Source organism: Myodes glareolus, chromosome 3 (assembly GCF_982192425.1).
Source record: "Myodes glareolus chromosome 3, mMyoGla1.1, whole genome shotgun sequence".
NCBI classification, from domain to species: domain Eukaryota; kingdom Metazoa; phylum Chordata; class Mammalia; order Rodentia; family Cricetidae; genus Myodes; species Myodes glareolus.
In genome coordinates this window covers 73,247,173-73,262,839 of record NC_142028.1, presented here as the reverse complement: position 1 = coordinate 73,262,839, position 15,667 = coordinate 73,247,173, and the positions used below count along the sequence as shown (strand labels likewise).

The 15,667-nt window shown below is 45.7% G+C and overlaps 1 protein-coding gene across 5 annotated transcripts in view; it reads left to right on the top strand.

Annotated features, from left to right (window-relative positions):
- The window catches only part of Hivep3 (HIVEP zinc finger 3), a 408,014-nt gene that overhangs the window by 150,568 nt on the left and 241,779 nt on the right, over positions 1-15,667 (top strand). The window lies entirely within an intron of this gene.

Below are 15,667 nucleotides of genomic sequence, written 5' to 3'. Positions count from 1 at the left end.
CAACATATACTTGTTAATGGGAATGGAAGGCTGGGAACAGGTGAAAAAGAAGAGAAAGGATGACAGAAAATTCTGTGTGTGTGTGTGTGTGTGTGTGCATTTGTGAGTATGTGCATGTATATGAATGTATGTAAATGCATGTGTATGTGTGTGACTATATGTATGTACATGTGTGTACATGCATGTGCACTTGTGTGTGAATATGTATGAGTATGTTTGCATGTGTGAAAGTGTGTGTTCATGTGTATGTGAAAATGTGTGTGCATGTGCATGCATGCATGTTTGTGTGTGTATGTGTGTGTGTGTGTGTGTGTGTAGGAGGTAAATAGGTAGTGTTACTAAAAGAGTGGAAGGAAGACCTATCTTTCATTCATGTATCCAGCTGGTATCTGTTGAGCATTTGTTATGTGTTAGATACTAGCCAACACCCTGGCAACACAGGAGTGAGCCTAAACTCCTTGTCTGTGTGGGGATTATTTGAAAATGGAAAGTAATAAATGATAAAAATGTTAGAAAGTCCAAGCAGTGAGTGCTGTGGGAAAAGTCAGGAAGGGATAGGACGGAGGGGTATTGTGACCGTTTCCCACTGGATGGCTGGGAGAGGTCTCATTAAAGAGGCATAGAACCATAGGTCTGAAGGTGAGGATGTGGTGTGCAAGAGGGTGAGCCTGTGATGCCAAAGGAAGTGGCAATGTAAGGGCCCTATATAGATTGTGAGGCTTGGAGGTTCCAGCAATCCTCTGAGCAGACTGTTACTGGTGACTCTGCCTATGGCTGGTCCTTCCAGAAGCCAGGGTCTATCTAGGTGTTTGGTTCCATCTAGGATGGCCAATATTGGGTGTTAGTTTTAACTTTCTCTAAATTTTGATCCTGATGCTGTATCTTAGCCTCTCCAAAATGATTTTGCATTTTGGGTGATGTTTAGTCCAAGCAAGCAAAGACAGGGATCCTCTTTTCTCGGAGGCAGGCAACCTGAGACTTGTGGTTCCTGGTGAGGAAACTACCCTGCCACCTGTTTTCAAAGTCTTTTATATAGGGTACACCATTTCACTCCTTCTGGTTCTTGGAGGAACATATATTGAGTTGGTATTAGGGCTGTTTTTTATCACTGTGGTGGCCTTCAAACCTTGTGAGCAAGGAGCAGCTTGGCCTGCACAGGGCTCTGCGATAGCCTGTCCTGATGCTTATGCCATGTTCCCTTCCACCCAGAAGGCTCATCAACACCCTTAAAGCAGAAGATTCCATCCCAGCCAGGTCCTGACATCTGTGTAAACAGGGGACATAGAGACACTACTATTGGCTTTCTCTTCTGAATATCCTAGGGTGCTGGCTTACTCTGTGTTCTTAGACCTATGGCTCATTCTTCATCTACAGATGAAGTGCCCGTGATTGCCTTTCTTTCCTTTCTAGCCTTGAAAATTTCTATTTATCTTTTTCTACCTCCTGTTTGGATGCCACCATCTTCAGCTCCTTCTATTGCACCCCTGAGAATTCTATTCTATTCTATTCTATTCTATTCTATTCTATTCTATTCTATTCTATTCTATTCTATTCTATTCTATTCTATTCTATTGCCCTGTGGAAAGGGCTGTGAGGAGGCTTTATAAACATCTTTGCTGGGAGATATACCAACCCTATACCCAAACCGTTTCTCATTCCCTTTCAGAGGGTGAGGGAGCTTGCTTGTTACCACCCTAGCCTATCCATCCCTCCCCACTTTCCTCCATGGCTCTGTGCCTTTCACCTTCCATCTTTAAATATCCTTAAGTGCTATTCACAAAGCAACAGAAGGGAAACTTCTAGAATTGGACCTCTCTTTTTCATCAGGGTTTATGGGGGCAGAATTGGGCTCCCTAAGAGTGATGGTGGAAATGCATGCACCCTGCAACTGCCACTGATATCCTGAGTGCTTCGTTTATTAAAATCAATATCTGATTTTTGCTCTGCACACACACACACACACACACACACACACACATACACACACACGCACACACGCACACACGAGAACCCCTTCATTCCCTCTTCCATTTCCTGTGATGCCCTTTGTCTCTATCAACTGTTGTGGAGAGAGATTTTATCTGGAATATTCATGGCAAGTCTGTCACTAATTATCACTTTAACAATGTGCTATGGAGTAGATCCATGCTGGAAAGGCACATATGCTGTGAAGTTTGGGGACTTGCTGTGGCTGTGCCGCCCCTCTTAGTGTTTTACAGGGAGGATGTTGAAGTGCTCAGGAGGGATGGGAGCTTGCTCCTGCTTTCCTGTCCCTACAACAGCAATTTCCAGGGTGAATGATTTTGAGTGTAAAGAAGAGAACGTATCTTCTACTTAAAACAAAGACACATCTTTCCACTGCAGCCCACTCTGGAAAGCTACAGAGACTGAGCCTACTCTCATTACAGACCTGTGCCAGGCAGGCACTTAGATTTAGTGACAGATGACGAGTCGACTGGTCTTAGTGCCTTCCTGACACTCTATCAAGGAAGCCAGGCTGACACTGCCACCCGGCTGGAAAACCTCAAAAGCAAATGAAAGGGTATTTGAGCATGTCAGGATCAGATCAGGAATCTTCCTTCCTCTATTCTCTTTGGAAGGAGGATGGATGGACTCTTGTTGGGCTCTTTCTACATTCTCAGTGAATCTGGGGTTCGGGAGCTTGCTGGGTTTCAAAGCTTTCCCACCATGTCTTCCTGAAGGGGGAGGATGAGGGCAGCATGCCAGTGCAAAATGGATTGGTCAGCCTTCCCATAGTACTAAAGCAAGGGGCATTTCTGGAGGCCTGCAGTGGCACTACAGGGCATTCCCTGGGTGGGCCAGCCTGCATTGTGGATCCTTTATGGGTATTCAGAAAGTCTTGCCTAGGTCCCCTTACCTGATAAATATTAGTGGGTTGGGCAGTTGCAAGGTTGCATCCATATAATACCTTTGGGTGGTATTGTTCTGTGATACTAGGGATTGAACCATGGGTCTCACAATGCTAGGCATGCACTTTACCACCAAGCCACATTCACAGTCTTCTTTTTACTTTCTTGTAGATTTTGAGGCAGAGTCTCTGTAAAAATTTTCAGATTGGCTTTGAACTCAGTTTGTGACTCAAGCTAGCCTTGAACCTGCAACCTTCCTGTGCTACCCTCTAGCATGTCTGGGATTACAGGCCTGGAACACAAGGATACTGATCTTTTAATAGTATGTTTTTATGACACTGGGAGTCTGACTTTGTGGTATTACTTTAGAAATGACAACCTGATTTCTTGTTTATTGAATGCTAACTGTATGCTCGGTATGTGTTTTACTGCCTTAACAGCTAATGTAAGGACAGTAGGATGTATCAAATTCTCCACCACTTTAGATACTGACCTCACTAGGTCCTAGATGAACGTTTTCACCAGACTTTTCATTTCCATGAATCAAGGCTCAGAGTGTTGGGTAACTTGTTTGTGTAGCTGGAGGGGGACGCGAGGAAAGGCAGCAGCTGTTAGCCTCCTTTCTCCTGACTTCAGGAAAAGCAGCGCCTGTCTACTTTCTCATTTTAAAATGGCAGGAGCTCCCAGGAATTGTGGTTTGCGATCTATAATCTAGCACTTGAGTAACTAAGGAAAGAAGATGGCAAGTTCAAGGCCAATCTGAGCAACACAGAGAGACCATATCTCAAAAACCATCAGAATAAAGTGGGGGCGGAGGCAATGCTGATGAACTTTGTGGAGGATGCCAGAGGCAAGGCAGAGGCAGTGGGCAGGCATGCTGGTTATGCTTCTCATTGCTGGGCCCAACTATCTGACAAGAAACAGGTTAAAGGAGAAAGGATTTTTTTTCAGCTCACAGTTTGAGGGGATACCACCCACGGTGGCAGGGAAATATTGGCACCTGGATGGTGAGGCAGCTGGTCATATTGGATCTGCAGGAAGGAAGCCAAGGACAAACAGGAAGTGGGACCTGACTATCAAACCCCAGTGGTTCACAATCTTGCATCAGCACCACCAGTCGGGTACCAGATATTCAATCACACAAATGTATGGGGAACACACAAACCACAACACAAGGGGGCTTGGATCTGTGTGGACAGAGCATGAGGCTGGGGAAGGCCAGGCTCGGTGTTCAGCTCCGGGTTTTTGCCCTATTTATGATGTGTTGTGGAAGCCCCTGCTGGCTGCTTCCTTAAATAATCCATTCAGTAAGTCTTAAATTCCCAGATGTTTCCTTTCTGTTTGGGGCTGTGATGGAATCCCACGGGGAGTTGGGTAAGAAGGCATTTGAGAGGGAAAGTTCTGGAAGTGTTTCTATGAATAAGGCACCTTGAGCAGATTGCACCACAGCCTTCATCCTAAGGCTGCTGTGCACAGGTATACTGTGTGGGCTCCGGAAGTGGTAGTTTGTAGGTGGCAGCAAGGGCTGGCTGTGCAGTTCAGCACAGATCCGGTCACATCAATGAACTGTGCCAAGGCAGGCACAAGTAGGTGGATGTCTTAGCCCCTTCCTGCACCATGAAAGCCCTTGACTTAGCAAGCTGATAGACTCAGCTACCAGCCTCCTCTGTGCCACCATGGCCTGGACAGTGTGGGGCGTGTCTCTTTCTGGGAACCTTTGATTCTGTCTCAGCAGGGAAAGGATAGAAAGCGGCCAGATTTGCAGCCTCTTCTGGACTCATCTGACTCCTCCTTGTGCAATCCTGCTAGTTCAGTATGCCTGGTTCCTTCCAGGGTCATTGTTCCACCGAGCAGTTGAGCTATGCAGCCGGAGACCCATTGGCTTCTGTGGCTTTCACTGCCTAGAGGTTAACATCTGAAGTATATTAATTAACATCCCAGTACCAGGATGTCTTCAAGGGGGTGAACATTGGAGGAAAACATGGGGAGCCTGAGGCCTAGCCCTACATTGTACCCTGAAACTAATGCAACACATTTTCATAAGGGGGGGCACTTAAAATGACAGTTTAATTCATCAAATCTTCAGAAGTCAGAAGTCTGAAAGCAGGGCATTGATGGGGCCCTGTTCCTTCCAAAGGCTCTAGAGAAGGGTCCTTTCAAGCCTCTTGGTAGTTTTTGGTAACTTCTGTCCATCCTTTCTAATCCTTAGCCTTTAGACATATTACTGTCTCTTTGGTCACAGGCTTTTTCTGGCTCTGTGGCTTCTCTTTTTGTTACAAGGGCACAACCATATTGGACTGGGACCAATCTCTCTCCAGGGTCATCTTACCTTAATCAATTATATCTGCAAGGCCCTGGTTTTCAAATAAGGTCACAATCTGAGGTTCTGGGTGGATATGGTATTCGGGGCACCTTCCAATCCAGTCTAGGCCCTTTGGGAACAAGTTTAAAAAGGCTGGGAACTGTGGCAGCTGGTGCGGAGATGAAAACAGAGGCACTGGGCAGCTTGCCAAGGCACTGCACTCTGGACCCTTCTGTGGTGACAGAAGTCTCCTGTACTTGTGCCTTTGGGGATGTGGCCACTGTGACTGAAACACTGAGTTTTAGGTGGAATTTAAATTAAGTTGATTTACAATGGTTCTACCCCTTCTGCAATGATCACTAAGCTTTGCAGGGATGGGGAGGGATATGATATGGATTTCCCATTAGGGATGAACGCTCCACAGCCTCACATTCTTTGCATTTTGGTCAGTTGCGAGTCTCTGTATTAATTGCCACCTACTGCAAAGAGAAGCCTCTCTGATGAGTGTTGAGAGCTGCACTAACTTCTGGGTATAAAGACAAGTCTTTAGGTGCAGTTCAACACTGTGTTCATTTGGCTGAATAAAGGTAGTACATTGTCCACAGGGGCCTACAACCTGGCATGGGTTCTTGGCCCTACTAACAGTACCAAGCCTGAATCCCACACTGTGGAGCAAGTCTTAAATCCGATCAGAAAGCGGTTGGTTACTGCCACAACACGCATGCCACTATTTCATCAATGAGCTGGTTGTTACTGTAGCTCACAGGGTTCATAGCTAAATAAAATTATTGATGTTCCCCCACATACACCCAGTAACCTTCTGATGCTGTCTGGTGGGGAGGAAGCATCCAAAACAGTAGCAGCTTGATATCGCTTATGTATATGGTATCTAACCGGGTTCTGGGTTTTCAAAGGAATGCATGGATTTGGGAGAGGGCTATAGGAAGAGTTGGGAGAGAGGGAATAGAAAGTGGGTTTGATCAAAATATATTCATATACAAAATGTTCGAGAGGGAGGGAGGGAGGAAAAGAGGGAGAGAGAGAGAGAGAAAGAGAGAGATTAAATTAAATTGACTTAAATGGCCTTTAACTAGTGGCTACCAGGGCAGAGTACTACCTTGAACCCTCTTGAGAACAGAACAGGAAAGAGGGGTAGGTGTGCTTTAACATCTGGTAAAACTGTTTGCACCAAAGCAGTTGCTGGGCATTTATGAAGTTAAACAAGGTAGATGTGACAGTCTCAGGATCTGGGGAACAAGCTAGTCATGTTGTGTTCCCTTGGTTCTTGCCCCAGGTGGTACCTGTCAAGTCAGGGCAGTGGGTGGGGGTGTCCACATTCAGTGTTCTCAGTTGCTAGACTCCTTAATGCCAGCCTGTGGGGATGGCATTTTCCTGTGGGAAACTTAGGTCAGAGTTGCTGTGGGGGCACACAAGTGACCTGCTGTCATCTGCAGGGACAGAGGCTTCGTGAAGGACATGGAGCTTAAACCAGAGCAGTTTCTGTTGCAGAGGCCTGTGTGTGCTTTACGCAGTTGCTCATGATTAGCACCTTCTAAGAACGTCCACCTGTGCTTTGATACGCAGAACCATTTATAAGAGAAGACTACTTTGGATTGGGACTTTGAGCAAAAGAGGCCAGAGGCTTGGTTTTTGTCTTCTATGAACCCCAAAGAACAAGGTGAGGAAACCACAGGCTATGGAAGTTCAGAGAGGTAGGAAAACACGGTAACGTCTAACAGCAACTGATTGGATGGATGCAGTCATGCAGATTGCTGAGGACCCATTTCTGGGCCCCTAAAATCCTTGATACCCTTTTTTGAGAGAAGGTAGTTTCAGTTTTGCCTTAGCTATAACCTGCTCTGAACAGACGCAGAGCTGTTTCTCCAGGATTAGATGCTGCTCCTGCCTCTAATCCCATCTGTGATGGTGTTTTGTTGAGTTGGTGTTTTTGTTTTAGGGACTGACTGAGACTTGTAGGCGGATCCTCAAAAGGCAACAGCCATTTATGTTACATTTGCATCATTTTGGCCAAATGTTCCACAGAAGGGAAGAAAGATTACTTTTGTCTGTTGTTTCAGTCCACCGTTGAGGAGAAGGCTGGGTGGAATGGTTCCTTCTTCCATGGGTGATGGTGGTAGCTGTGGAAGCCCAGAGAATGGGGAAGGGGAGGGCTACTGTAAGGGGTGGGGCTTGTGACCTTCAAGGATCCACCCCAAGTGACCTGCTTTCACGAACCAGGTCCCACCTCCTACCGGCCCCACAACCTTCAAGCTAGCACTAGAAACTGGGAACAAGCATTCAATCTACCGCCTGAGAGAGACACTGCCCTTTTCCTGCCCCCACCAGAATGTAAGCTCCAAAGCTATGCTGCACACCGCTGTGTTCTCAGCTCCTAAATAGCACCCTGCAGTGCAAGCTCTTACATATTTTGGAATGACTAAATGAGTAGCTGCACACACACCCACAGTGGGAAGCGCCGAGCTGTGTGTGAAGCCTGACTTCATAGATTTGTGTCAGCTCGACACAAACCGCGGTCACATGAGAAGAGGGAGCCTCAATTGAGGAGTTAGACTGACCTGTGAGCATGGCGGGGGGAGGGTTAAAATTAATGACTGATGTAGAAGGACCTCAGTCCACTGTAGGTTGTGCGATCCCTGGGCAGGTAGGTGGTCCTGGGAGCTAGCCTTGGGGAGCAAACCAGGAAGCAGCACTCCTCCATGGTCCCTGCCTTCACTCCTGCTTGAGTTCCTGACCTGATATCTCTCAGTAATCAAGATGCATAAGCCAAATAGACTTTTCCTCTCTCAGCTGCTTTTGGTCATGGTGTTTATCACAACAGCAGAAAGCAAACCAACATGGAGCCCTCCCACCAAGCTCTGTTTCTACTGTTAACCAGCTGGGTGACCCATCCAAGCTCCTGTTTCCTCATCTGCAGAATGAGGTGGCTGAATATAACGGACACTAGGAATTTTGACAGCTCCAGCATTTTATAATTTCTCATGTTACTCAGTCTGGGATTACTCTATCTTGGCTTTCCAGAACATTTCACAATATCTGGTGAGCGTGGGCTCACAGATGATATTTCATAGTTCCATCAGACTTTGAGAAACTTCTGCGGAAAACCATGCACTCTAGGGTCAGTGGGAGAACTGTGAAGTCCCTGTCTTTGCACCAGTACTATAAAAGCTACCAGGCCTCCTTTACACATCCATAAAGCGAGAAAAAAATGAACACTGGTAAAAGTCACTCAAGAAGGGGCCAGATCTTTGTCCTCACCCAGTGGTCACTTGCTGTGTCCTCTGCTCGTAGAAAGGCATGTGGTCGCTGTTAATGCAGTTCCTCATGGGGCAGCCAGTTCCTGGGGGAAGGCTTAAAGCTGGGCTCTCATCTAGCCACACTCCCACACTGGGTTCTGGGAAAAGAGGGGATCTCTGAGAACACCATGCCTCCCCAGTAGCCCTCACCAGGGCCCCAAGACAGTACTAAGCATGACTCTCTTACTGAAGGAATTAAGGACATCTTTATCTTAATTTTGGTTTGCCTCACCTGGAAAATCTACTGGTCACATAACTGTTGACATTTGCTGACTTCCAAAGCATGAGAAGAAATAATTAGTCCAATTTTATGTGCTGGGGTTCTCAGGCCTTTGATGTGGGGGTGGGGTGGCGAGCATAGTAGATGGAGACAATCGAGCAGGCATTTCCAGGCAGAAATTCCAGTCAGCAAACTGCACCAAATCACTTCTGTGATTGGCACTCTGACCACTTCAGCTTTCAAATTCAAGAGGTCAGTAGAAGCCTTATACCTGAATATGTCCACCATTACCTGATGGACTGAGGCCATGGAATGCAATATGCCTATTTGGCTAACATGTGGGAGGAGGAAAAAGGAGAGGAGAAGTGAAATAATCTCCTATTCTTCAATAATGATGATGATGATAAAAATATAATAATAGCTATTATTTATTGACCCATATTCTGTGCTAGGCACTGTTCTTAAAGTCATATGTGAATTAATTTACCCAGACATTTTTGTGTCTTTACAAGATGGATACTACCATTCATTGTTCTAATTTGTGAATGGAAAACTGTAAGTTTTATTTTAGTTATATTTTTTGTTCATAATTTTTTATATGAGTACTGTATTTATATCATTTCCAGTCCCCCTCCCCAATCAACTCCTCCTGTGCCTCTTTGCTCCCTCTCAAATTCATACCTCTTCTTCAATTGTTACTGTTAAATAAATATAAATATGTATATGCATACACATATGTATGTATAAATACAGCCTGCTATTTAGTGTTCCTCCCATGTATGTATGTTTTATGGATGACTCGTTGAGATTAGATAACCTATCAGGGGGCTCATCTCTGGGAAAGACTGAATCTCCCTTTTTCATTAGCCATTCATTGCCTGTCACTCTTCATCTAGGGGTAGTTCTTAGTGAAATTTCACCCATGATGAAATCACCATGTCAACTGGTACTGCCATTGTGCTGGTTTTGTTTAGGTAAACTTATTGTTGAGATTTTATGGCTACGGCCCTGTGTCTTCTAAAGAAGACCCCATCTCAGTATCTCTCATAAGTCTTCTGGTTCTCACGGTCCCCTGCATTATTCTCTTCTATGATGTCCCTTGAGCTTTCATGTAGGGTTTGTAAATGTAGCAGTGGGGGTTGGACAACCCATGGCTGATTGCTCTCTGCATGTTGACCAGTTGTTTTCTGGGATGTCTCTGTCTGCTACAAAGTGAAGCTTCTAGAAGAGGGAAGGGGGCTACACATATCTGTGGGTACAAGGATAAATATTTAGCAAGTAGCTGGCAATTATCCTGGTTTGGGAAACTGGCAGAAGTAGGTTCTGCTCTAGGGTCTATGACTTCATCAGCCACAGGGTAGTTGGCTGGGTACAGATACCAGGTACAGATTCCTTCATATTGGGTGCACCTTAAGTTCAGTTAGATGGTTGTTGGTTACCCCCAATATAAAAATGCCACTATTGTACCCTTGGAGACATCTTTGAGTCTTCTTTAATAGAGAGAAAGGAACATTCTGCACTATGATTTGTTTCAATAGAAAAAATTTGATTTATGAGGTATTGTATCCATTTATTGTCTAGATCTGGAATTAGAGGTTGATCCCTTCTCCAGACCAACCCAGTATTCAGTCCAAGATGGGAACAGAAGCTCTGTAGGATGGAAGCATGACACGTGGCCCGACCCACACCATGCCTCACTACCCCCAGCCCACTCACTTCCCCCAGCAGTGTCTTGGTATCTGTTTCTTGGGACCTCAGTTGTACCTTGAAGTAATGAGAAAGTCAATTAATCTAGAATCAGGCATTCAGTGATAAGAGACTGGTCACCCTGGCAGGGTGATGGGTCACATTGGCAGTGGGAAAGAAATGCCAGTATGAAGACTGAGTGGGTGAAGGGTGAAGCAAAGACTAAAAGTAAAACAAAAAAAATTAAATGTCCAGAAGGAAGAGGAAGATGAAGAGTAAAGGAGGAGAGGGAAGGAAAAATAAGGGAAGGCCCATCAGGTTGTTTAAGTTGTAGCTGGTATCCGTGAGTTTTTTCCATTAAAGTACTGGGGGCGACTACTGGAGGGGGTGGGTTTTATGTAGAAAGGCACTTTCCCTCCTGTGCAGGCTTGCCTCTCCTTCCTATTTCTGCGAGAATTTCCTTATCTTTGTTGCCAGAGGCCCCTTAAGCTTCAGTGCAGCCTGGCTAACACCTTCCCTAAGGGTTTTCTCTATTGTGGTTCAGTAGAGGCAGGGAAAAACCTTTGCTAGAGAAAAGAGCCCAAGCAAATATTTCTGGGGCCATGAAACCTGAGGAAGAGGTCACTCACCATTGAGCTTTACAGCCTTCAGCCATGACCTGATATAATAGTTCTCCGTTGAAGAATGAATGTGTTAACACAGACATTTGATGCCTGGAACATGGCAGAACTTAATCAGTATTGATATGATCTGGCAAGAACATGGCAGAACTTGGTTTCTATTGGCCCTATGTTGAATTCATGCTTAGTCACTATGGGTCTTGCCTGTCGAGTGGTGGTAGGGCTCATTCACTATTGTTTCACTCTGTAGGACTATGGCAGAGCATATTAACTATCGGTCCATTCTGGGACTGCTTGAACAGATTTTGAAGTCAATAACTTTCCTCTTGTTTTTAATAAAGTAATATAGATGTGCATATATACAGAATTATGCCTCCATGTAGTAGTAGCCATTGTGAAAGCTGGCATACTTTCCTTGTTTGGACACACACTGATAAATGAGTCTCTTCTCTTTTGATGGATTTTGAGCATTTTTCCCATGTAGTTACAACTTTTTTGGAAAACACAATCATTGGAAGCCATTACAATTGTCTAGTAATTAAATCTACCATAATTTAGTTAATCATTCTCTCAACTGGTCATTTAAGGTATTTTTGTTTGTTTGTTTATTTTTGCTACCCTTAATGATCATTATAAGAAAAGCAGTGGCCAATATTGCAAAAACAGCATATTCTTGAAACCTAACTCTGTATATTTCATTGCAAAGAAGCCAAGGAGCACATTACTGGGTCAGAGGTGCGATTAGGCTCCTGACATATATTGCCAAATTAAAAAAAAAAGTTATATCAGTTTTCATCCCTGAATGGTGTTTTGAAAGATGAGTAACTTCCGAGGTTCCATTTCCTCCTCTATGAAATGCAGTGACCTTGACACTTTGGCACAGTGCCTTCAATAATGAATGGGCTGTGTTCATGTGCATGTCTGGTGCTTTTCTCCCTGTCTCCACTAAAGCCCCACTCAAACTCATGAGATGAACCACATTGTAATTGTGTATTTCTTAAAGGCTCAGAATGTTCAGAGCCCTGCCCGGGTGAATATACTTAAACCCCTGAGCCATGCAGCTGTCAATCCAACGCCAAGCATGCTGTAGAATCTTAAATAAAACTTGAGAAGACTCAGTGAAAAGCTAACGATTGGGACAAACACAGGAAACAGGAAGAGATGCTGTCCACCCTCAGTGTTAGGGATTCTTGAACAGGAAAGAGTGTGACCATCATACTAAGAGACTTGGGCATGGATTGTGGGCGTTTCCTTAGGCACATTTCTTACATTCCTTCATCTTTATCTCTTCAGTTATAAAACCCGACACTCCCCCACACTTCTAAGCTAGGAAGCTGGACTGATAGAAATGTATCCAGGGATACCCCCTATGGCAGTGCTTCTGTCTCATCTATAGTCCCCAGCCTTTACTTCTGCTGCCTACTTGGAAACAGAAAGTACCAGACTCTGTGCCAAGACAGAAATGCATGGATTTTTAAAATCATTTGATTTCAGCGTTTTTGTTACTACACAAGCTTGAGGGCGTCCCAGTGTCCTTCCTAGAATGACCCAAGCTGTACGCTCTCGGTGACACCCCTAGGAGGACAAAAGTGGCTGTCTCCCCTCCTGCCTACACACTCTGTGCTCATTGGGCTTCTTAGGAAGGAATTTGCAGGCCCTGCAGAACTGTTGCTCTCTGTGTCACCACTGTGGATGGGCTGTGCCTAAGGAGAGGGCAGCTGGAGGTAGGGGACAGACCAGGACCAGGCAGCTGCTGGCAAAGACACTGGGGACTGTGCTGGTTTCCCCGGACTGTATACTGTGAAATGTACAGGAGGCCTAGAGTGTGCAGTTCAAGGCGTGGGCTTTAGAGCCAGGTGACCTTGCTCCAATCTGCCATCCCCTGTGTGACCTTGGTCACATTACTCCCACTGAGTCTGACCATGATTTCCTTCATTCGTGACATGGCGACTCTGGCACCTGCATCTTAGCATTCTAAAGAGATTGGAACAGATGTTTTCACAGATGTGTGAGCCTGCTCATGCAGCCATACGAAAATACCGTGGGCTGGGCTGCTCACAGCAAACGCTTGTTTCCCCCAGTTTTAGAAGCTGTAGGTCCTATTTCCTTCTGTTATGGTTTAACTATGGGACGTCCCCCATAGGCTCATATGTTTGAACACTTAGTTCCCAGCTGGTGGTACTGCTTGGGAAAGCTGTGGAACCTTTAGGCGGCCTTGCTGGATAAAATGGGTCGCTGGGCAAAGCTTTGAAGCTTTGTGTCCTGACAAGTCTTCCAGTTCACTCTCTGCTTCCTGAACACAGATGCAATGTGACCATGCAGCCTGCCGCTCCTACCACCTTACCGTGTCTGCCCTGCCTGCTGCCATGACCTCCCTACTATGGAAGACTGCGTCCTTGTAACTACCTAAGTTGGAAACAATCAAACATGCTTCTCTCTTAATTTGTATTTGTTGGAGGTATTTTATTATAGTAACAGAAAAGCGACATTTAAAGACACCATCCGAAATCCAGACACCCAGATTGTTGGATGCTGGGAAGGACTCTCCTTGACTTGCAAGTGGCCGTCTTCTTGCTTGATTCTCACATGGTTGAAAAGGAGTGAGACAGTCCTTTCTCCTCTCCTTTAAGGCCACAGTCCCACCTCACTTACCTCCTAGAGACTCTGACTCTCAACAATCAATGGGAGGAAGGCACAGAGTCAACATACAAATGTCAGGGGCAACATAGTTCAGACTTAGAGTGTCAAATCAGGGTCTGCAATTATATAGGTAATTGAGAGAGGACAAAAGAGCCCCCTGGAACTTCCCCTAGGGTTAATACAGTCTTTCTTTGGTTCTAGAAAGGGCCACTGAACAGGAGACAAAGGGCAGCAGCAGCCTTTCAGCATGGCTGTTCATCACCCCTCTAGTCCTTCTCTGCATATGCTGTGTTTCCTTCCCAGGGCCCCTTGAGCCGGTGCTGGCCTTGTGATTCATTCTGTCCATAGGATGGATGTGACACTCACTGCCGGCTCTGAGACCTTTTGAGACTTTGTGTCTTCCCCTTTAGTTTCCCCAGAACCCACTGGTGTCTGGGTACCAGTCTGTGAGTGAGAACACTGGGCCCTCCAGCCCACACCAGGTTGCCCCAATCATGCCACGCAAAGCAGAGATTAACTGTCCTGAGCCCTGCACTTTACCAACACACAGAATCAGGGTGGATAAAGTGGTAGTCATTTTAGGATATTGCACATTAGACAGTGATATACAAATGAAGATGGCCAACTTCATATCAGAGGGGCTGAGTATCCTTAAGCCAGTGATTCACACAGGCCGCATGTACAGCTGGCCCAGGGAAATGGCCTAGGATAGGTGGATAGACAAATTTAGAACATGGTGCTTAAAGAGTAGGTTTGCGTGGAGATTTCCCATGCCCTAGGCCCAACCTAGGTCTGGGTGAATTGCAGAAACCCTGTCTCCACTTCCTGTCCTAAGGAAATAATGAGAGAACACCCAAGGGGAAGGCAGCCGTAATACACAAGGCACAGCAAGCTCAGCTATGAACCAAAGATGAAGCAGTGGGTGGGTAGGGGAGAGAAAGGGTGGGCAAGAAAGAAAATACTGCAGTCTAAATGTCTGTTTCCTCTCCAAATTCACACAGAAGATAGGTAAGACTATGAGAAACAAGTCCTTGCTAGTTGCTAGAATCAGGAGGAAGCTTCATCAAGGGCTTCCTTGCATCCAAAACTGTAGGAAATGCATTTCTTGTGTGTATAAAATGTCCAATCTATGGTGTTTTGTTATAGTAGCACACGATCCAGATGAAAAAAATCTGGTTCACTCCTCCTGCTTCCATGTCAGAAAAGTGAAACGAGCACGTAAATATTAACAGTAAAAAGAAAAACAGTGCATTCGGGGAAGCATTCACTCCAGTCCACAGAGAAGTCAGGGTTTCCTACCCTGTGGGAAATCCAAGGTCCTCCCCCCTCCCTCCAGGTCTAGGAAGGTGAGCATCCAAACAGAGTAGGCTCCCACAAAGCCAGTACATGCAGTAGAATCAAAACCCAGTGCCATTGTCCTTGGCTTCTCAGTCAGCTCTCATTGTCAGTCACATTCAGAGAGTCCGGTTTGATCACATGCTCCATCAGTCCCAGTCCAGCTGGCCTTGGTGAGCTCCCATTAGATCAGCGCCGCCGTCTCAGTGGGTGGACGCACTCCCCCCCCCCCCCCGCCGTGGTCCTGACTTCCTTGCTCATGTTCTCCCTCCTTCTGCTCCTCATTTGGACCTTGGGAGCTCAGTCCAGTGCTACAGTGTGGGTCTCTGTCTCTATCTCCATCCATCGCCAGATGAAGGTTCTATAGTGATATGCAAGATATGCATCAGTGTGGCTATAGGATAGGGCCAGTTCAGGCGCTCTTTCCTCAGCTGTCCAAGGAACAAACTGGGGACCTCTCCTTGGACTCCTAGGGAACCCATCTAGAGTCAAGTCTCTTGCAGAGAATGGTTTTCTAAGCCGACTTCTTGAGTAGCATAAAGAAAATCATGAGAACATGGATTTTATGAAACAAGAGAGAAAGCTGAGATTATGAACAGTGGAATAAACATGAGTGGGCTCAAGGCAAGACATGGATGTTGTTGTTATCACTGCAGAACCTTGAGAGGGCAGATGAGACT